General features: G+C 41.2%; 1 protein-coding gene across 4 annotated transcripts in view; it reads right to left on the bottom strand.

The window, feature by feature from the left end:
* The window catches only part of fhit (fragile histidine triad diadenosine triphosphatase), a 343,560-nt gene that overhangs the window by 307,461 nt on the left and 20,304 nt on the right, over positions 1–15,795 (bottom strand). For all 4 annotated transcript variants that reach the window (XM_013138295.4, XM_013138296.3, XM_013138294.3 and 1 more), the window contains exon 3: positions 359–418. The gene's annotated coding sequence lies outside the window, so the exon portion shown is untranslated. The remainder of the gene's footprint in view (positions 1–358; positions 419–15,795) is intronic.

Genomic DNA, 15,795 nt, shown 5'->3' with positions numbered 1-15,795 from the left:
TACTAAATACGTTAGGGATCAATAGTAGTGAAGGGAGTTAAAGACAAAAAATCAGTTCAACACATTAGAAGTAGTTGAAGACATACTTTAGAATCACAGTTAATTTACAATGTGATGCAATATAAAAAAGTATCATGTTATACTGCATCTACTGTGTTAAGTAAAGCGTTACTCTAGGAACAACTGACTGACTGAACATTTCTAAATAAAGTCAGCAACAAGAGAACCAAAAAACAGTAGCAACACAAATGTTGCCGTTGGTACAATTTGGTCTCAAATTATATTAGCTGAACAAAAGAGGGGACGGAAAACAGTGCTCCATGTCCATTTTATTGTTAAATGTATTAAATACACTTACCTTCTCACGGTCCCAGGGTCTGGTAATTAGAGATGGGAGGCTTGAAAGCAGGGCTGAAAGCTGGAACAGAAGAAGGTAACAAACAGATGAGATTTATTAAGGTAGGAAATGACAGCCAAGGTTGAATTATTGGAGTTGCTGTCACCACACTAACTCAAAAAATACCTGAAATCAAACACATTGGCCTGGGTTGAGATACAACAGACCTAAATATACAGTGTACTAAAAGTAAGGAGAAACAATTGTCGGCTAGTTCATAGATTGTTCTAGAGCACATTTCCTACACTCACTGGTTTAAAAAAACATGAGTGGAAAGATATTATCACAATACATCAAAACAGTACTGACTAATGCAAAATACAGACCTTCAGTAAATTAAGCAACCAAATATTAAAAACTAGCCTGAATAAGCTTTAATATGAAAATTGAAGTTCCCTCCTTGACATGTATAGGTTGAGTGTTCCAAATCTGAAGGGCTAAATATAATAAAGCCCTGTGACTTATACTACAAAGGGTTGTGACTGGTATTTCCAGGCTGTTTGAGCCTGGTGATCATGATGGGGAAAAGTAGTGAAAATAGCATATGCACATACACTAAGTGTATCACTTGAATAAAAAAATGGGGATATGGTGTTTGCGAGCTTATCCTGGGATAATTTCTAGTGATGTTTGTGAGATTATCCTGGGATAATTTCTATCAATAAAAGCTGTTTTCAAAAAGAATACATTTACTTAAATCAAGACTGGATGTTTCTAATTTTTTCAGTGTGACATTAAGCTGATTCAGCAAAAGTTTTTACCAGGGGTGCCAATAATTGTGGAGGGCACTGTATTTCCCAGAAGATGACATGCTGATTGACTCCCCTGAATCAGTAATTAATTACAGTATTTTCCACATGTGGGTAAAAATACAGTATAGTTCATTACCTGTGTTGTGTATTTTATACTGCCTTTTAGCATGTCTAAGTCAAGGGTGCCAATACTTTTTGAGGTAACTGTAGACCTTTCTGCAGGTCCTGCATGTGCCTGATGTTATAATAGATATCTAAGTCTCCACTCCTTCATCCTAAGGCTATGGTGGTCCCTCCTGAACATTTTTCATTGCACACTGCTGCTCCCAGACCTCATCCATATGCTGATGCACCAGGCTGATTTCTTCTATAAGACGCTATGATACTGCAAGTGTCACATGATGTAGGCATGCTCAGGGCTGTGTTTGCTGCAGGCAAGGGAGGCAGATGGACACAGGACTACATCCTGGGGAACAGTGGAATATGAGGCTATTGTAGATTGTGATGGTGAAGGGGTTAGCTTTAAAGGCAACAAAAGGTTTGATTTGGACAGTACTATAAAACATATGTAGACCTGCATTTGAATCATGAACCAGCACTGTGACAAGTTACAGTTTGGGGGTGAAATCAATTTACTATTGCCTTCACAGTTTTATATTCCAAACATTTTTTTGGCATTGTGGGTAACTGTATTGCAAGAATTAGGGTTATCTGATTATGCTAAATAAAACAACTTAAAGCAGCCTATTTATATTAGAGGATTTCAAGTTAACCAAGTCATATTGCCAGTAATGTGATTAACTAAAGATAGCTAGCTAAGGAGCTAGCTGAAGAATTGTTTGCTGATTTAAGTGTCATGAAAATGTTGATAAGAACGTTTTACAATCAAGTCATCAATCTTGTAAACATCAGGAGTAGTTAAGTGGGCGATTATGGCATGGCTTTCCATCTTTGCTTGATTACATTTCAGCCCTATAGCGATTGCACTGCACATCCTACAGATGGTGGACACAACAAAATCTGAACAAACAGAATTTGTGACATAAGTGGTCCCCATGAATAAATTACATTTTTGAAAACAATCAATACGTTATAATCAGTACTTGGAATTTAAAAAGTGCTGCAGCTTCTTTTTTTAATGTTGGTCCATCTGGCATAGACAAAATACCACATGTATTTGCAGTGTCTTTTTGTATCCCAGTAGCTTTCTGGTTTCTAAACTTATTAATGTATCATCTTTTGACATTGTTGCACCAAGTAGAATATCTGCTATGTTAGGCTAGTGTATAAAACAAACAAGCCTCTATCTGGAGTACCGGCTGTACAGGCATTTGATCCAACCCTAAACCACAGTGACACTTTTCAAGGTCTTGTCCTGTAGCTGATGTTTAGGCTACAGTCTGGTAAGAGTTTAAGCAATGTGGCTAGATTTGTTTAACTACAGCCATTAATCTGGGCAAATCTGCAGAATATGCATAGCACTGAAGATATTAGTGTTTTTGGCTAAACGTTTTGGTGGAAACAGAGACTGGCCATGAGAAATATGCTACTTTCCTCAAAAGGAAAAAAGGTACCGCTCTGGACAACGATGGTCTTTACTAAAAAACCAAAAGCTTGGCATTACTGCTGTGATTTTAAAGCATGGAACAATGAATCCTGCACAATCCATATTATTCTTAACTGGGCTGATGGGATACACAGCATAATAACTTTATAAGAATGTCTGCTGTCCATAGATTTTTTTAATCACAGCTCCGGCACAAGTCAAGCACAACCCATAATAAAAAAACAATCCGATATTTATGGCAATTTATTAACCTGTCACTGGCCCAGGCGGTTGTCCCAACGCACTTCAAGACCGCAACTATTGTGCCAGTGCCCAAGCAGTCGACTGCGTCTAGCCTGAATGACTTCAGACCTGTCACACTCACCCCCACGATCATGAAGTGCTTTGAAAGACTAGTCGTGGCCCACCTTAAGTGGATCCCTACCAGTTTGCCTAACAGATCCCTACCAGTTTGCTATTTAACAATGGGTAGTCAGTCAGTCAGTCACTCACTCAGTAAGAGACACTCGGCTCCGCTTACACAGTCCGCGAAATATATAAAAAAATGAAATCTCATGTACAGATGTACATCAGAAAAGCAGAACTTAATATTTGGTATAGAAACCTTTGTTTGCAATTGCAGAGATCATACGTTTCCTGTAGTTCTAGACCAGGTTTGCACACACTGCAGCAGGGATTTTGGCCCACTTCTTCATACATACCTTCTCCAGATCCTTCAGGTTTCAGGGCTGTCGCTGGGCAATACGGACTTTCAGCTCCCTACAAAGATTTTCTATTGGGTTCAGGTCTGGAAACTGGCTAGGCCACTCCAGGACCTTGAGATGCTTCTTACAGAGCCACTCCTTAGTTGCCCTGGCTGTGTGTTTCGGGTCGTTGTCATGCTTGAAGACCCAGCCACGACCCATCTTCAATGCTCTTACTGAGGGAAGGAGGTTGTTGGCCAAGATCTCGCGATACATGGCCCCATCCATCCTCCCCTCAATACGGTGCAGTCTTTCTGTCCCCTTTGCAGAAAAGCATCCCCAAGGAATGATGTTTCCACCCCCATGCTTCACGGTTGGGATGGTGTTCTTGGGGTTGTACTCATCCTTCTTCTTCCTCCAAACACGGCGAGGGGAGTTTAGACCAAAAAGCCAAATTTTTGTCTCATCAGACCACATGATCTTCTCCCATTCCTCCTCGGGATCATCCAGATGGTCATTGGCAAACTTTAGACAGGCCTGGACATGCGCTGGCTTGAGCAGGGGGACCTTACGTGCGCTGCAGGATTTTAATCCATGACGGTGCAGTGTGTTACTAATGGTTTTCTTTGAGACTGTGGTCCCAGATCCTTTCAGGTCATTGACCAGGTCCTGCTGTGTAGTTGTGGGCTGATCCCTCACCTTCCTCATGATCATTGATGGCCAACGAGGTGAGATCTTGCATGGAGCCCCAGACCAAGGGAGATAGACTGTAATCTTGAACTTCTTCCATTTTCTAATAATTGCGCCAACTGTTGTAGCCTTCTCACCAAACTGCTTGCCTATTGTCCTATAGCCCATCCCAGCCTTGTGCAGGTCTACAATTTTCTCCCTGATGTCCTTACACAGAAGTGGGAGTCTGTTTGATTGAATGTGTGGACAGGTGTCTTTTATACAGGTAACAACTTCAAACAGGTGCAGTTAATACAGGTAATGAGTGGAGAACAGGAGGGCTTCTTAAAAAAAAACTAACAGGTCTGTGAGAGCCGGAATTGTAACTGGTTGGTAGGTGATCAAATACTTATGTCATGCAATGAAATGCAAATTAATTACTTAAAAATCATACAATGTGATTTTCTGGTATTTTGGATTCTGTCATTCACAGTTGAAGAGTATCTATAATAAAAATTACAGACTTCTACATGCTTTGTAAGTGGGAAAACCTGCAAAGTCAGCAGTGTATCAAATACTTGTTCTCCCCACTGTACATTCAGGCAAACACAATTGACCTGAGGTGTATCCTGTATCCTTTGATCATTCTTGAAATGTCTTTAGAACTTGGAGTCCACCTGAAAGAAATCAGTAGATTTGACATGATTTAGAATGGCACACACGTCTATAGAGGGTCCCACACTACAACTGCATGTCAGAGCAGCATTCTCAGGTGACAGTGGGCTCCATCATTGTGATAGACATTACAAAGAGATTTGGAACCACCATGACTTTCCCTAAACATAGAACCCAATGGCTACTCCTAACAAAGCTTCAGAGATTCCCTTCAGCACTGCATGATGACCTGATCGTAAGCAGAGCCGGCCAAGAAGAGTGAATGTCTCTTCCTGAGTGAGTGAGTGAGTGACTGCCCATTGTTAAACAGCGTAGTGGTTAGAGATGCGGACTGCCAGAAGGACAACCATGTCTGCAGCACTCCAACAATCAGGTCTTTATGGTGGCTAGAAGCATGTATATGATATGTCGTCTGAAGGACTTTTTAGTGTGTGGAAAAATATTATCTTGTCTGAAATAATTAGGTCTGAATGCCAAAAACGGTCTAATACCATTCCTACAGTGATGCAATTAGGAGGGAGCGTCATGCTGTGGGGCGGCAATTAATCTTCCATCACATAAATGACCCCAAGAACATAGCCAAGACAGTGTATCTCTGGGGACACCTGAAGATCACAGTTCACCATGCTCCCCATGCAATCTGACAGAGCTTGAGAGGATCTACAGAGAAGAATGCACCTAATATTCGACTCTTCTGTTGTCTTGTAAACCTTTGCCCCAGTCTGAGGGCTGTGGAGCAGGTTTGTAATCAAAGCTCTGTAATTTGTCCTGATTATCTTTCCCTTGATCCTGACTAGTCTCCCAGTTTACCACCGTGCTTCAACGTAGAGATGTTGGCCAGGAGATTAGCAGTGCCTGGTTTCCTCCAGAAACATCATGGATGATCAGTGGAATCAGGATGCACCAGAGCAGTGGGCAGATTGATGAGAAACAAAATCAATTTGATCCATTTTAGAATAAGGCTGTAATGCAACCAAATGAGGAAAAAGTGAAGAGGTCTGAATACTTTCCAAATGCATTGTACTTGCTTTCAGTGTTATAAACACTTCACACAGATGGTTTCAATGTCCAGAATGTTTTCTACCTCACTTAACTCTCGATCCTCTAGAACTCTGCACTTTCTTAGTTTGTCCTTATTCCTCTTGTAGTCCCTTAGTTCAACATTTTTTGCTTTTTACAAATGATCCACATAAAAAGCTTTTGCCACAACCATGTTTCTCAATCCCACATAATCTTACTCAAACTATTATTACAAAATAAATGTACACTCACCTAAAGGATTATTAGGAACACCTGTTAAATTTCTTATTAATGCAATTATCTAATCAACCAATCACATGGCAGTTACTTCAATGCATTTAGGGGTGTGGTCCTGGTCAAGACAATCTCCTGAACTCCAAACTGAATGTCAGAATGGGAAAGAAAGGTGATTTAAGCAATTTTGAGCGTGGCATGGTTGTTGGTGCCAGACGGGCCGGTCTGAGTATTTCACAATCTGCTCACTTACTGAGATTTTCACGCACAACCATTTCTAGGGTTTACAAAGAATGGTGTGAAAAGGGAAAAACATTCAGTATGCGGCAGTCCTGTGGGCGAAAATGCCTTGTTGATGCTAGAGGTCACAGGAGAATGGGCCGACTGATTCAAGCTGATAGAAGAGCAACTTTACTAAATAACCACTCGTTACAACTGAGGTATGCAGCAAAGCATTTGTGAAGCCACAACACGCAATATGGTGTAAACAGAATGAGAACATGGATCCATCATGCCTTGTTACCACTGTGCAGGCTAGTGGTGGTGGTGTAATGGTGTGGGGGATGTTTTCTTGGCACACTTTAGGCCCCTTAGTGCCAATTGGGCATCGTTTAAATGCCACGGCCTACCTGAGCATTGTTTCTGACCATGTCCATCCCTTTATGACCACCATGTACCCATCCTCTGATGGCTACTTCCAGCAGGATAATGCACCATGTCACAAAGCTCAAATCATTTCAAATTGGTTTCTTGAACATGATAATGAGTTCACTGTACTGAAATGGCTCCCACAGTCACCAGATTTCAACCCAATAGAGCATCTTTGGGATGTGGTGGAATGGGAGCTACGTGCCCTGGATGTGCATCCCACAAATCTCCATCAACTGCAAGATGCTATCCTATCAATATGGGCCAACATTTCTAAAGAATGCTTTCAGCACCTTGTTGAATCAATGCCACGTAGAATTAAGGCAGTTCTGAAGGCGAACGGGGGTCAAACACAGTATTAGTATGGTGTTCCTAATAATCCTTTAGGTGAGTGTATATTCTCATTGTTATATGTGCAAAACACAAAGTATAAAGATAATGAACAATTCAAGTGTGATGAAATAATTTAACTAAAACAGTTAAATGAACGAGGAGCTCTTCTTAAGGACTGAAGCTCATTAAACTATTTAATCTGCTAATCAATGGGTAGGGCACAATAACCCATTGTCTGCCTGTAATAATAATAAGAGATGGTGGATAAATGATGATAGAAAGTTAATAAAAAAGAGAACTCAATAAGTCTAGGACAAAAAAATGCTATCTTGAGTTTTCCTTTGAGTTGGATTTTTTTGTCCTAGACAAGATTTTATCTTTGTCTGCGAACCCAGTCCATAAATTCATTCATCTGCAACCAAAATTGTAAACAAGTTAGGTGAAGTGACCTTTTCCTGGATGCTTGGATTTCTATGCTGGTCTCTCAATTTAACTCATTTTATATGATAGAGACGATGCGTGCTTGACTCAATTCTTCACTGTTAAATAAATCCTGTTGGGGTATCTATGATTAAACTCTGGCCCAAATAGCCTCTGTCTCTCTTCAATTTAAGAAGACACAGTCCAGCTGAAGAGAATACCCATTTATCACAACATCTCTGGAGCCACCCGGCGGTCAGAGAGAGGCGGGAACCTGCAATACAGCTGACGGACTGGCAAAGGCCTACTATTACCAAAGCACAAGTCCATCCCTCCCAACTAAGCTTCCCCCCTGTGCTGTCCTTCCTTGCCTTGTCAAGCAGAATGTCCCAGAGGTGACAACGAGGCGGAGGGCGACTGATAGTGACAGTAATTAAAAGGGCTGATTAAAGTGACGGAAGGAGGACACCCAGGGAGAACACAAGGTTCAGGAGAGGGACAGATATATCTACACTTCAATTGGCGCAACATCTCTAGAGGGCTGCCATCACAGAAGACCTGGAAAGATGTAATTCTGTGCGAATCAAGGCTGCCCTTTCGATTCAGTGCCCACAAGGTAAAGCTGGAATTATATATTAAATGTTTAATAATTGAGGGTGAAGCTTTTTTAGTTTGCCTCACAGTTGACTTTGACAAAGTGTCATTACCAACAGAAAACCAACTCATTTTCATGTTAAAATGTTTAGAACAAAATGTTTGAAAACATATTTGTGTTTTGCGATTTACCTAAGGCGAAAGATAATTGATTCTCATCCAGCTTTATAGCCACACAGTGGAAACTGCAGTAGAAACCAAATTAACGCCTGGGGGACTTTCAAGTTAAAACCCTGGCCAGTGTTTTCCTGCTTCACACATACATAACCTGCCACTAACCTGAGGAAGCCTCAATCTAGCACTTTTATACATTAGTCAGGCCTCTAGTACCACTCGTCTAATGTTGGCTTGCCCAGAGGGTATAACAACTCAACAACTTGAATTTAAATCGATTGCAAAGCCAATAGCCCCAGAAAATTGAAGCCAAAAACAAACACATAACTTTTAATTAGGAAGGTACTTTCGGACAGATCTTAATTTAACATTGTTTCTTTTATGTTCAAGTGACAATACTGTTGCATTTTTTTTAAATAACTTTTTATTCTTTATTCAATAAATGAAGATAGTTGACTCTTCTGCTTCTGCAAATAAATTAGAATTAGGGAACTGCCATTTGTTGTACCATTGTATTACTATGTCACTTAGTGTTTTGTGAGAATCATGTTGGTACACAAAGCATTATGATGCATTTCCATATTTCCATTTGTACATGGGAAGGTTGTGACAGATTGATGGAGAAGACACAGTGGGATCATTTTTGGATAATAACCAACAGAACTCAACCCAATACAGCATGAATCACGTTGGACAGTAGGTCACCTTGATCTAACGTCTAGTCATATTAATGATTTTAAACTCAAGAACATCTATGAATAAAGGTTGTTTGGTTAACATCTCAGGTGTTGGAAACCTTGTTCCTCTACCAGCTGTGAAAAAAAAGCCACTCATGGTCACGATTAAACAAAGCACAAGAAAAAACAGAGTTCAATCTGTGGACATTCCCCACTAGAGAGAAAATGTGTCAATTTAGCACAAAATCAGATTCCACATGATCTACTTGCATTATAATCCATTAAATCTAACAACTGTGTTCTCACTCTTCACCTTGTGAGCAAATATAAATAATGAGTACATGTTAAGAAATTATATTAGATACGGAGCATTGCATTTATAGCCTGCAGAAACACATTACTGACATGATATAAAGAAATGTGGCATTTACTGGGGACAATATTTCCTATCATTGCTCACCATAGCATACATACCCCACCAGCTGCTAAAGATAATGCACAAATAAGATAATAGATCAACTCTGTCAAAAATTCAAATATAAAATGGATAGGCTGGGCTTGGAAATTGCATTGGAATGGGACACATTAAGTAATCAACATAGGACAGGGAGAGTGAGATCCATGCCAGAAAGGAACAAGAAACAATTTTTGTGATAATAGGTACACTCTGTTATACACATGGTAAATTACTGTTTAATAGAAAATATCATACTTTACAAAATACAGTATACCACTGAATGTTGTGTTTAACCACAGTTTGTTATTAGATTCATTTTGGACATTGGACATATTCTGTTCAATAGCCCTGGACTTCTAGTGACATGACGTGCTAGATGGTTGAACAGTGGCTCTCAAATGTATTCACCCACCATGGACTTTTCCACATTTGATTGTTTTAGAACATGAAATTAAAATAGATTTAATTAAGAGTTTTTGCTAGTGATCAACACAAACATAGTCCAAGTCAAAGTGAAATACAAAATATATGATTGGATACGTTTTCACCCCCTTTGCTATTTTTCACTGAAATTGTGGACTTGTGGGAAATAAATCATAATTAACTGCAACCCACGCTGCGTAAAATGCAAATAAAAACACAATGAAATTATGTGCTAATCATTTATCCCTGTATTTAATTGAAAAAAGTACAGAGACAAATCAAATGTTGAAACTTTGATGCCAGTGACACGTTTCATAAATGTTTACCACTGTGTCGCATCACATGTTTTAATAATACTGTGTAAGCATTTCAGAATCAGAAAAGGTTTTATTGCCACGTAGGTTTCACAACAAACAAGGAATTTGTTCTGGCCGTTGGTGCAACAATTTATACAAAAGGGAATAGGTGAAGTAAAAACAAATATGAACAGTGGACTGAACATAAAAATAGTACACTGTGCATTAACAAATTACAAAAAAATTACAAAAAATACATGTAAGGGGCAAGATTTTGTCCAGCTGAGAGTTGTGTATGTAAGAGGGGAGGAGTAATATATTTATCTAGTTGAGGGTTGTGTGTGTACATGGGAAAGGGTTATAGATTTTTCCAGCTGAGGGTTGTATGTGGTGAGCGGGCCATAGTCAATTTGGTTCCAGGGGCATGTTCATGAGGCCTACTGCTGTAGGAAAGAAACTGTTCTTGTGGCGAGAGGTTTTGGTCCTGATAGACCTCAGCCTTCTGCCAGAGGGGAGAGCTCTGAATAGGGTGAGAGGGATCAGCCCCAATCATTGCCGCTCACCTCCATGTCCCGTAGGTGTGTAGGTCATTTAGAAACGGCAGATAGCAGCCAATCACCCTCTCTGCACAGTGGATGATGCACTGTAGCTTGCCCTTGACATTGGCAGTAGCTGCAGCATACCAGACAGTGATGGAGGTGGTCAGGATGGACTCTATGATGGCAGTGTAGAAATGCACCATCATAGTCGTTGGCAGGTATAACGATTTTAGCTGCCGCAGGAAGTATATCCTCTGCTGTTCTTTCTTTGTAAGAGAGGTGATGTTGAGCTCCCACTTGAAGTCCTGGGCGATGGTGGTGCCCAGAAAGCGAAAGGACTCCACAGAGTTGACTGGGGAGCAAACCAGGGCAATGGGGGGGGGGGGGGCAGCTGGGATTCTCCTGAAGTCCAGTATCATCTCCACTGTCTTTAGGGCATTAAGCTCCAAGTTGTTGGAGCTGTGTCCTGGTGCTGTCACGGTGGTGACGGCACCAGGACACCAGTTGGTAAATTTCCCACCAGTAGGCAGATTCGTCTCCATCAGAATGTTTTGGTACGGAAATACAGTATTTGGACACTGAAAATATTTTCATAATTTTGGCTCTGTACACCACCAGAGTGGATTTTAAATGAAACAACCGAGATGCAATACAAGTACAGACTTTCAGCTTTAATTCACGCGGTTGAACTAAAATATTGTATGAAACGTTTAGGAATTGCAAACATTTTCATACACAGGGGCACAAATGTTATTGGACAAATGCAATCATGTTAATTTTCAATACTTTGTCCAGAATCCTTCACAGGCAATGACTGCTTTAAGTCTGGAATGCATGGACATAACCAAACGCTGGGTTTCCTCCTTTGTGATGCTTTGCCAGGCCTTTACTGCAGCTGTTGTTTGTTCATGGGCCTTTCTGCCTTAAGTTTTATCTTCAGCAAGTGAAATGCATGCTCGATCGGTGTTGAGATCATGTGATTGACTCGGCCATTGCAGAATATTCCAATCTTTACAGGACCATCTGAAGTTTGCCAATGACCATCTGGATGATCCTCCAGCTCTGCCTCCACTATAGAGGGCGTGTTAGTGGGATTTAGGAGTTCCTCAAAGTGTTCCTTCCATCGACCAATTACCTCCTCAGTTGAGGTCAACAGTGTTCCATCCTTACTGTACACAGCTTGGATAGTTCCCTGTTTTCCCCTCCTGAGGTGGCGGATGGTTTTCAAGAAACACCTTGGTGCCGACTGAAAGTCCTTCTCCATGGCTTCCCTAAACTCCTCCCACACCCCGTACTTATTGTAATAATTAATAAATGCATGTGGGCTCCAGAGTCTATTTAAACCTAGTCCAGGTTGGAAGCATGACCAGATGGACATCACACTGCTTCCATGGTGTTTTACAGATGATGAGGTATGCTTCAGATCATGAGCCATGCTTTTCTCTTCCCATCATTCTGGTACAGGTTGATCTTAGTTTCAACTGTCCAAAGAAAACTGTTCCAGAACTGGGCTGGCTTTTTTAGATGCTTTTTGGCAAAGTCTTATCTGTCCTTTCTATTCTTGAGACTTATGAATGGTTTGCACCTTGTGATGTACCCTCTGCATTTGTTCTTGTGAAGTCTTCTCTATATGGTAGACTTGGATAATGATATGTCAACCACCTGGAGAATTTTCTTCACTTGGCTGGATGTTGTGAAGGCGTTTTTCTTTACCATGAAAAGGATCCTACGATCATCCACCACTGCTGTCTTCCATGGACGTCCAGGCCTTTTTTTTTTGTTCCAGAGCTACCCAGTGTGTTATTCTTTTCTCTGAGTTTACCAAACTGTTGATATGGCCACTCCTAATGTTCCTGCTTTCTCACTGATGGAATCTTTTTTTTGCAGCCTAAAGATGGCTCGTTTCACTTGCTATGAGCGCTCCTTTGAATGCATGTTGTGGGTTCACAGCAACAGCTTCCAAACACGAATGCCACACCTGGAATCAATTCCAGAACTTTTACTTGCCTAATTGGCAAAGAAATAAAAGTAATAGCCTACACCTTTCCATGAAACAGCTTTTGAGTCAATTGTCCAATTACTTTTGGTCCCTTGAAAAGGAGGCGCGTACATATTAAAGAGCTGTAATTCCTAAACACTTCCTCCAATTTGGATGTGAATACCTTCAAATGAATGTTGAGTGTCTGCACCTTAAGTCTGCACCATAATCATTATTTAACTGTAACTTGAATACTAAACAGCCCAAATATCAAAACTTGTGTCAATTATTTGCAGACCTAACTGTAAGTCTGTTGAGTGTGGTGTCATCAACAAACTTCAGGAGCTTGACAGAGTGGTGACTAGAGGTGCAGCTGTTGGTGCACATGGAGAAGAGAGGGGGGACAGGACGCAGCCTTGAGGGGAGCCGGTGCTGAAGGTCAGGGGGTGGGACAGGTGCTTCCCAAGCCTCACATGCTATCTCCTGTTGGACAGGAAGGCTGTGATCCACCGGCATATGGATTTGGGCACTCCCAGTTGGGATAGCTTGTCTTGGAGCAAAGTGGGAATTATGGTGTTGAATGCAGAACTGAAGTCCACAAACAGCATTCTGGCATATGTTCCAAGAGAGTCCAGGTGCTGGAAGATGAAGAGAAGAGCCATGTCGACCGCATCGTCCACAGACCTGTTGGCCTAGTAGAGGGTCAGTGATGGTCTTGAGGTGGAACAGCACAAGGTGCTCAAATGACTTCATAACCACAGAGGTCAGGGCAATGGGTGTGTGGTCATTAGTCCTGTGATCCTTGGCTTCTTGGGAACTGGGATGATGATGGAGGACTTGAAACAGGCCAGGACGCAGCATGTCTCCAGTAAGGTGTCAGTAAACTGATCTGCACAGTGCTTTAGGCTGACTGGGGAGACACTTTTCATGGGTTCTGTCTCTTGAATAGTCTGTTAACGTCCCCTCCAGGATTGTAGGTTCCATTGTAGTAGCAGAGGTGGGGATGATTGGGACGGGCGATTGTGAATGGGCCCCAAAGGTGGGGATGATTGGGATGGGTGATTGTGAATGGGCCCCGGCGGTGGGTGGTTAAGTGTTGACGGCTACACACTCAGGAAGAAGGTATGTTGTCAAGACTGCCCTTTTCTATTTCAAATCTGCAGTAGAACTCATTCAGGTTGTTGGCAAGTTGCAGGTTATTAATGGAGTGGGGGAGTTTAGGCTTGTAGTTAGTAATCTGTTGGAGGCCTCTCCAGATAGAAGCAGAGTCATTGGTTGAGAAATTGTTTAATTTCTCTCCACACAGGCACATCATTCGCTGCCTTACCAAAGTTGTATTTAGCCTCTCTCTATCGGTCTCTGTCCCTGCTTCTGAACGCCTCCTCTTCCAAACACAGCCTTCTGTGTTTGGCTGTGAACCAGCGTTTGTCATTGTACCTCACCCTGGTCCATGTAGGGAACTGAGGAGACCAATTACTGTAGTTCAGAAAATTAAATGCATTTAGTTTTTTTAATGCCCCAAATGTTTCCATTGGTGACAGGGTCTGGACTGCAGGAAAGCCAGTTTAGCACCCAGACTCTCAGACTTTTACTATGGAGTCATGCTGTTATAATGTGCAGAATGTGGTTTGGCATTGTCCTGCCAAATTAAGAAAGGCCTTCCATGAAAAAGATGTAATCTGGATGGCAGCATATATTGTTCGAAAACCTGTATATATTGTTCGGCATTCATGGTACCTTCACAGGTGTGCAAGTCACCCATGCCATGTGAACTAATGCACCCCATACAATCACAGATGCTGTCTTTTGAACTGTGCGCTGATAACAAGCTGGATGGTCCCTCTCCCCTTTAGTCTGGAAGACACTGCGCCCATGATTCCCAAAAAGAAAGTACAACTTTGATAAGTCCGAACACAGGACAGTTTTCCACTTTGCCTCAGTCTATCGTAAATGAGCTTAGGCCCATAGAAGGCGACAGTGATTCTAGATCCTCTAGCCCATATAGTGATGTCCAATAAAGAATCATGTCTGATTTTAATGCAGGGCTGCCCGAGGGCCCGAAGATCCCAGCCATCCAACACAAAACAAACTTCTTCATTCCTGGGGGAAAAAGGCGAATGGCTGGTCCATCTTAGTTACACGGTATGCAGTTGTTATATGTCGTGCAATCACCCAATGAGCATCTGCATTTAAATTCTTGACCAGCACAGTTAAGGGCACTGAAGACGGTCAGCCACTTGGCTGTCATGCAGACCAGGTACTGTTTGCTATTGGCATGGCTGGTCAGAGACAGCGAAAATTGTCAGTGTCTTCCCTTTTGGGACAGCGACTTGGTCGTTTTATTAGTCCCGAGTTGACTTTTTACGGGCCATCATTTTGGTCGAGCCCTGAAATGTGTTGCTGGCATCAAAATCAGTGGGCATATAATTTTCTCATTTTAATAATTTGATATATTGTCTTTGTGCTATTATCTATTGAATATAGGGTTTAAACGATTTGCTCATCATGTTTTTCTGTAAATTTTACACAGCGTCCCAACTTTTTTGTTGTACAGTGTTGTACATTGGTATTTTATGTTGTAACACAATAGGATGAGGAAAAGTTAAAGGAGTGTAAATACTTTTAAGAGACACAATACAGTTGTACTCAAAGGTTTGCATACCTTTGAAGAATTGGTAATATACTGCTCTGGAAATAATTAAGAGACAACTGCCAAATTATTTGTTTCTCTGGTTTTACTTTTACTATGCATATTACCAATTTGTTTGAGTAAATGAACAGATTTGTTTTATTCTATTATATACAGACAACATTACTCCCAAATTATGTCATTTAGAGCATTTATTTGCAGAAAATAACTGATCAAAATAACAAAAAGAGATGCATTGATTTCAGACCTCAAATAATGCAAAGAAAACAAATACATATTCAGTTTTTAACAACAAAATACTAATGTTTTAACATAGGAAGAGTTCAGAAATCAATATTTGGTGGAATAACCCTGATTTTTAATCACATCTTTCATGCGTCTTGGCATGCTCTCCACCAGTCTGTCACATTGCTGTTGGGTGACTTTATGCCACTCCTGGTACACAAATTCAAGTAGCTCGCCTTTGTTTGATGGCGAGCTACTTCCAGAGGTTTTCAATGGGGTTCAGGTCTGGAAATTGGGCTGGCCATGACAGGGTCTTGATCTGGTGGTCCTCCATCCACACCTTGATTGACTTGGCTGTGTGGCATGGAGCATTGTCCTGCTGGA

The sequence above is a fragment of the Esox lucius genome, chromosome 17 (genome assembly GCF_011004845.1).
Source record: "Esox lucius isolate fEsoLuc1 chromosome 17, fEsoLuc1.pri, whole genome shotgun sequence".
NCBI lineage: Eukaryota > Metazoa > Chordata > Actinopteri > Esociformes > Esocidae > Esox > Esox lucius.
The sequence above is the reverse complement of the archived record's forward strand: the minus strand, read 5'-3'. Positions and strand labels throughout refer to the sequence as shown.